This window comes from Chiloscyllium plagiosum, unplaced genomic scaffold, assembly GCF_037043375.1.
Source record: "Chiloscyllium plagiosum isolate Xiang-an unplaced genomic scaffold, Cpla_swu_hap1 HiC_scaffold_36, whole genome shotgun sequence".
Classification (NCBI taxonomy): Eukaryota; Metazoa; Chordata; class Chondrichthyes; order Orectolobiformes; family Hemiscylliidae; genus Chiloscyllium; species Chiloscyllium plagiosum.
In genome coordinates, this window is record NW_028270174.1 from 9,934,655 (window position 1) to 9,942,252 (window position 7,598).

Here is a 7,598-nt window from a genome sequence, read left to right on the forward strand (position 1 = left end):
TAAATTTGCTTAATACATAAAAGAATCACCCCTGCACTTTGGTTCACTATCAGATCATTTCCCCATTTAGAATTCAGACTACATTTATGCATTATCTCAAAGTATGCTGCAGTAGCTTTATCTTCAGACAGAAAAATAAAATTTCACTATTCATACATCTGATTTCACACTGACATTTGGAATACACTGAAATGACAGTGCCGCTACATGGGATTTTATTGAGGGAGGGATAATTGGAAATGTGGGTACTTCATTTGTGCTCATGAAGAAAAAAATTTCTGTACATTCAGGTTACTGAGAATATAAATATCTACCTTATCACTTGAATTTATTCTGAATAGAGATTAGTTGCAAATAAGTAATTATCAAAGTAGTTACTTTAATATAATAAAATGAAACAAAGGTTGGGTGTATGTCTAGCTGCTCCTTGGTCATTTGATACATATTTAGTATTTCATTTGTATTGTAGAGAACTGGAGTTGATGCAACTTCCTGCACGGCGGTCACTCTGAGGGAGCAGCTGAATTGCTCTTTACTGAGGAGGAGGAGGATAAATTCATCTGCATTCATCTCACACCACTTATCAGCTCAGTAAATTGACAGATCTGGCACTTGGTCTGCCCAAAATCTGCAGTCCTTACAAAGCAAAGAACTGTCCATAGCCAGCAATAATTGGATAACACACTCCAAAGTGCAGGACTGTGTGCTGAGAACATACGAATTAGGAGTGGCAGTAGGTAATTCAGTCCTTTGTGCCCGCTCTGCCAGTTAACATGATCATGGCTGATCACATCCTGATCTCAAATCCACTTTCTTGCCTGTTCCCCATAGTCCTTTATCCCACTTCTCATCAAAAAAAAATCTATTTCCTTCTTGAATCTGTTGATTGATTCTGCCTGGACTGCACTCTGGGTGCAGTGAGATATACACCAAAGGTTGGATCGGGTACCTCAACAGAATTAGGTTTACAGGAGACAGTGAGGTCTGCAGATCCTGGAGATCAGAGTTGAGTGTGTTGCTGGAAAAGCACAGCAGGTCAGGCAGCATCCAAGGAGCAGGAAAATCGACGTTTCAGGCCGGAGCCCTTCATCAGGCATGGAGAATTTTGGTTTATAGTCACGCATACCATCTTAGGTACCATCTTAGGTACAAAGGATTGGAGAAAACAAAGAAAGGTACATTACATGTAGGCATTGTATAACTTACGAAAATAAGAATAATACTAAAAAGATAGACATTGCAGTTTTTCTATAAGGACTTTGCATGTGAAAGATTTAAAGCCTCCTAATGTTAGGACACCTATTGGCTGGACCGCATATTTAAAACAAATCCTGAGGCTGTACAGGAACATCAGAAATAGGAGCTGGAGAAGATGTTTCAGTCCCTTGAGCTTGCTCCATCAGTCAGTAAGATCATTGTTAATCTGATCACTTTCCTGTCTGTCCTCCTGAACCCTTATATGGAAATAAGACCATCAGACATGAAATGCATATTGGAAATATGACCTGTAAGTGTAGTGAGATATCTCAGTATATTGAAAGAAGTTGAACACTATGACACTTGATATCATGACAAATTTACAAGTTGGGTGAAGTACTTCTCCAAACTTTATGAAAAAAAACACTTTTTTTAAAAAAAATGAAAATGCTCCAACAGATCTGGTCTATTTTAGAAAGCCCCATTGAATCACCAGAATGTTTCCTGACACCCCCAAAGTACACTCAGTACACATGCAAAACTGCATGTGCAGCGGACCTGCCAGCACTGTCAGTGAGGTGATTTATTGTGTTTACTTGGGTGCTGACATGTTTTTTTACTGGCAGAGCATTTCACAAAGTGTACATGCACAGAACTTTCCACATGCACCATGTGAATCTTTGGAGGTGTCAGGAGGCACAGCCTCAAACCATAAGCTTTAGGAGCAGAACTAGGCCATTCAGCCCATCAAGTATGCTCCTCCATTCGATTATGGCTTATATGTTGCAGTTAAAATTTTGCATTATATTCAGTGTTTCAAGATAGTAACAGAGTATGCTGACACTTTGCATTCTACACATAGAGCCATAGAGGTGTACAGCATGGGAACAGACCCTTCGGTCCAACCCGTCCATGCCGACCAGATATCCCAACCCAATCTAGTCCCACCTGCCAGCACCCGGCTCATATCCCTCTATACCCTTCCTATTCATGTACCCATCCAAATGCCTCTTAAATGATGTAATTGTACCAGCCTTCACCACATCCTCTGGCAGCTCATTCCATACCTGTACCATCCTCTAGATACATGAGACAATAAATCAAAATATTAAAGTTTCTCAACCCCAATCTCCTGCCTTCTCCCTGTAATTTTGATCCCCTCATTAATCAAGAATTTAGTTATCTCTCAATGATTTGGCCTTCATAGCTCTCTGCAGCAATGAATTCCACAGGGTCACCACCCTTTGGCTGAAGAATATTCTCCTTATCTCAATTCTAAAGGATCATCCCTTCACTCTGAGGCTGTACCCTTGTCATCTCAGTATGATATTCTGAGGTCCTTTCAAACATCAGAGAAAAACAGTGTAGATGCTGGAGATCTGCAAAAAAAATCAAAGTGCTGGAGAAACTCAGGTCTGGCAGCACCTGTTGAGAGAGAATCTGTTAATGTTTCAAGTCTAATTGGACTGTTCTTTGGAACTGGCTCTTTCAAAGAACTGGCTTAGACACAATGACCCAAAAGGCCTCCTACTGCATTGTGTGATTCTGAAATTTGATCAGTAATACTTCAAACTGGTGTAAGTCCTTAAATGTCTTTAAACATTTAGCTTTGCTGCACTTGGGTGTCAGAATGAGAGCTGACCATCCCACTTCCACATCAGCGTGCAACCACTGGCATTTGATATCAGTATCACTGTACCTTAAACCAAAAGGACCAATTAGTTTCTCTCAAGAAGCTGCTGTTTCAGTAGAAGTCATCAGCAAGAGCATCAGTGAATTGTCAGTACTGTCCTGGTGAGTGGGTTGATATTCACATGTCAATGTTGGAAATCTCAATCTGCATGAGGGAAGATTCATTTGTCAGAGCTGAGGAAATGGCGAAAGGGTGCAACTTTAAGCGTGCAAAATTAAAAGAAAGTAGAAGTGCGAGCACAGAATGAATAGAGACTAAATGAAGCCCACAGAGAGCAATCTCATTATAGTTGGCACAAGTCCAGTTTCCTGACATTTTACACTCATTAATGTGAAGAATGATTGCAGTGGGCAATTGTTAATTATTGTATTCTATGCAGATATTTTATTCATATCGAATGAAGTTTTGTTCAGCATTCATTCTGTGCACAAGTTGAAGTATGACAGTGCTAGATGGCAGAGTGTATTCCACCTTTTGCAATTTAGTTCCAGTATGTCAAGTCAGACAGAATAGAGGCCACACTTCTCCATTAAACACCTTTACCATATATGCAGATTTTCATGTTTCATTCAAGAATAAAATTCACATAATCAAGAACATTCAAGAAAGTTCAGTGAGCCTCCAAATGCAGCACTGGTGGTGTAGCCCATATTCTATTGATATGTTTGTGTTCCTAGGGTTGATGATGTCATTTCCTGTGATGACATCATTTCCAATGCTGATACCATTTTCTGTTCTTTTTCTCAGGGGGTGGTAAATGTGATCCAAGTTTGTGTTTGTTGATAGAGTTCCAGTTGGAATGCCATGCTTGTAGGAATTCTCATGCATGACTCTGTTTAGCTTGTCTTAGGATGGCTGGATGGCTGTGTTGTCCCCAGTCCAACTGGAACTCTATCAACAAACACATTGACTTGGATCCCATTTACCACCCCCTGAGAAAAAGAACAGGAAATGGCATCACCACAGGAAATGGCATCACCACAGGAAATGGCATCACCAACCCTAGGAAACTCAAACATATAAATAGAAAGCAGGCTACACCACCAGTGCTTCATTCGGAGGCTCACTGAAGATGTTGCCTAGTATGGTGATGAAACGTCTGAAAATGAAACTTCCAGCTCAGTGAGTAAAGCTACATCCAGATTTAAAGGCATCTAGATGGGTATATGAATAGGAAGAGTTTAGAGGGATATGGGCCAAATGCTGGCAAATGGGATTAGATTAGGTTAGGATACCTGGATAGACCGAAGGGTCTGTTTCCATTCTGTATATGTCTATGACTCTATAAGCTTAGAGGAAGGGACACTCACTTCACCAGAGACAAGAAGGAACTTCTTCTCTGAGACTAGTGAATCTGTGGAATTCTTTACCTTAGAGAAACTGTACAGTTAAGCATTAAAAGTCAATAAAATGTGGTGTTAGAAAAAGCACAGCAGGTCAGGCAGCATCTGAGGAGCAAGAGAGTCGATGTTTTGGGCTTAACCTTTCATCAGGACTGGGGAGGGGCAAGGGGGCTGAGAAATAAATGGGGGTGGGGTGATGCTAAGGGAAAGGCAATTGGGGTGGCGATATGTGAATGAAGGTTGGAGGTGATTGTGATATGTCGGTGGGAAGTGTGGAGAGAATAGTTGGGAAGGAAGATAGGCAGGTAGGTCAGATCAAGAGGGTAGACTCAAGTCAGAGGGGTTGCAGGTGGCCTGGTGTAGGCAGTGAAGGAGGCCTAAAATGGACATGTCAACTCCCCCTCCCACTGCCCCCAAGACATGATCATTATGGCCCTCATCCACCACTGACACAAGGCTGCCCACAAACTGAATGAGGATTACATCATCTCCTGCCAGGGGAGCCTATAACCACATGGCCTTAACATTGAATTCACCAGTTTCCACATGTCCCTTCCACAAGCACCATCCCCACCTCCCACCTCCCACCTCCTACCCATCACCTTCCCAGGATATCAGTAAAGGGATAGAATCCTCAGTGAGCATTACTATTAATCTGACATTTGCAATGTCATTTAAGGTTTCTTGTGTCCATTCTCTGAGGTTTATGGACAATGTTTGAATCCCTCAAGTCAATAGTTGGGTGCATTTCTCTGAATGTAAGGGTGTGATGACATTGGGACTAAAATTATGCTGTATAAAATTGAGAGTAATCCCAAATTGACTGCAATGGGAAATGGAATCAGACCGACTTCTCCAACATGCCTAATGCCACTTCACATCAATGTCAAGCTGAGCTCTGACCCTGAATTCAAATCACATTTACACAAGAACTGTATGTTAGTGGCAAAACCAAATCCTTTTGCACAATGCTGTAGTGAGATGTAAAGGTATTCATGCATACATACTTAACTATCAGTTTCATTGTTTTAAAATGAAAATGCCAAACTATAGCAATTGGGTTTAAATGAAACTAGTTTTAATTTGGATTATATTTTTGTCCAGTCTAGGCTTGGTCTGTGGAGCAGATCAAAAACAACAGTGGGTTGGTACAGGGTTCACAATCAGAGAACTAGTATGTGTAATAGAATTGACTATTCATTTTCAATTATGAAATATTATACTGCTGTGACCCATATACTTAGATGCAAGATAATTACCATTTAGGTAGTTAATTTGGATGAAAATTGCACAAAATGTAACCACCAGAGTCTCATTAACTACACAGCCAATATTCTTTAAAGGCCATGCAATCATTATGTTCTTTTTATGGAAATTCTCATTTAACATAGATGTATTGCTCTTTATATGTTAACAACTCTAAGGTGTCTTTCTGGATTTTAAAAAATTTAAAATGTTGTTGATATTGTCATACAAAAATCATAATAGATTTCCCTAAACTTGTCATTTATATTACAATCTATTTCTCATTATTTGCTGTTGGTTGTTGATACACGACAGCTAGACAGCTCCAATAAATGAGGATAGAGTAGGAACATATGAGCTGACAACAGTATTTGTAGTTTCCTTTTACATAGCACCATTAATGCAGGAATATAAAGCAACTACTTCACAGTAAGGAATAATCCTCTTTCCAGTATTAAAACATCGATGGTTCTTGAAAGGGAAACAGTGCAGTTGATGCAGCTTTGCACCTGGGGGTGCATCAGGAATACAAACAAACTGAGAACTCTTTCCTGAGTAACAGTCTAGATTGAATGGTAATATATTGCCCTTGGCTTGTTACAAAGTGAGCATTGGTCTTGAAGAAAGTGAGTCTAGACAATTTCTAATGGCAGATGAACTGAATAGATATTTCACATCAGTCTTCACTATAGAGAATGCAAGTAACTTCCCAGAGGTAGCTAATATGGGAGGGAAGGTGAAACTTCAGAAAATTACTATCACCAGAGATAGTAATTTCTGAGTAACTTGTTGGACCGTGTGTTGACAAATGCTCGCGTCCTAATGGAAGACATCCTAGGGTCTTAAAAGTGGTTACTGAGATAATTAATGCATTGGTTTTTAATTTTCTAAACTCTACTTACTTGGGGAAGGTCACATTAGATTGGGTAATATAAAATATAACTCCCTTATTCAAAAAGGGAAGAAGATAAAAAGCAGTAGACTTACCATCAGTCATAGGGATAATGGCTGAAGCCATTATTAAAGACATTTGTAGCAGTGATAACTAGATAAGTTCAAAGTAACCAGGCAGATTCAACATGGTATGTGAAAAGGAAAGCTTATTTTACAAATCTATTTGATTTCTTCAAGGAAGTAAAAGGTGCTGTGGATAAAGCTGAAGTGGCTGATATATTGTACTTGGATTTCCTGAAGGTCTTTGATAAAGTGCCATGTCAAATGTCATTGTGGAAAATAAAATGTCATTGTGCACCATGGTGTTGGTGCAGCAGATTGCCATGGATAGACTGCAATGGGAAATGGAATCAGACTTGCTTCTCCAATGAGTCTCATGCCACCTCATATCAGTGTCAAGTTGATCTCTGACCCTGAATTCAAATTCCATTTCCACTAGAACTGTATAATTCTGCAAAACCAAATCCCTTTGCACCAACACTGTAGTGAGGTGTAAATGCATTTATGTATACGTACTTAATGATCTGTTTCATTGTTTTAATTAGCCAATCTTCTATCCATTTGCTGTAGATAGTTAACAGGAATCAGAGTTGATGTAAGTGAGTCTTTTTCAGGTTGAAAATATGCAATGAGTGGTTTCCAAAGGGATTGATGCTGTTTGCAACTGTTTATAATTTTATATAAATGATGAGGATAAAAGGACAGATGATATAGTTTGCAAATTTGCTGATGACATAAAGATAGTTAGGAAAGTAAATTGTGAACAGGATATAAAGAGGCTACAAAAAGTTACAGCTCGGTTGAGTAAGTGTGCAATGATCTAGGAAATGGAGTATATCATGGGACAATGTGAAATTGTATATTTTGACAAGACAAATGAAAAAGAAGCCTATTATCTAGTGGAAGATCACAGAGCTCTGAGATGTGGACAGATCTGGGTGTCCTAGTACATGAAGTACAAAAGGTTAGTATGCAGGTATAAGTAATGAGAAAAACTAACAGACTGTAACTATTAATCACGCTGTGGATTGAATAAAAATACAGGGAAGTTAATTCCAGTTACAAAGGGCATTGGTAAGCTCATATCTGGAGTGTTGTGCGCAATATTGGTCGTCTTTATTTAAGGGAGGATGTAGATGAATTGAAAGAGGTTTATAGAATATTGA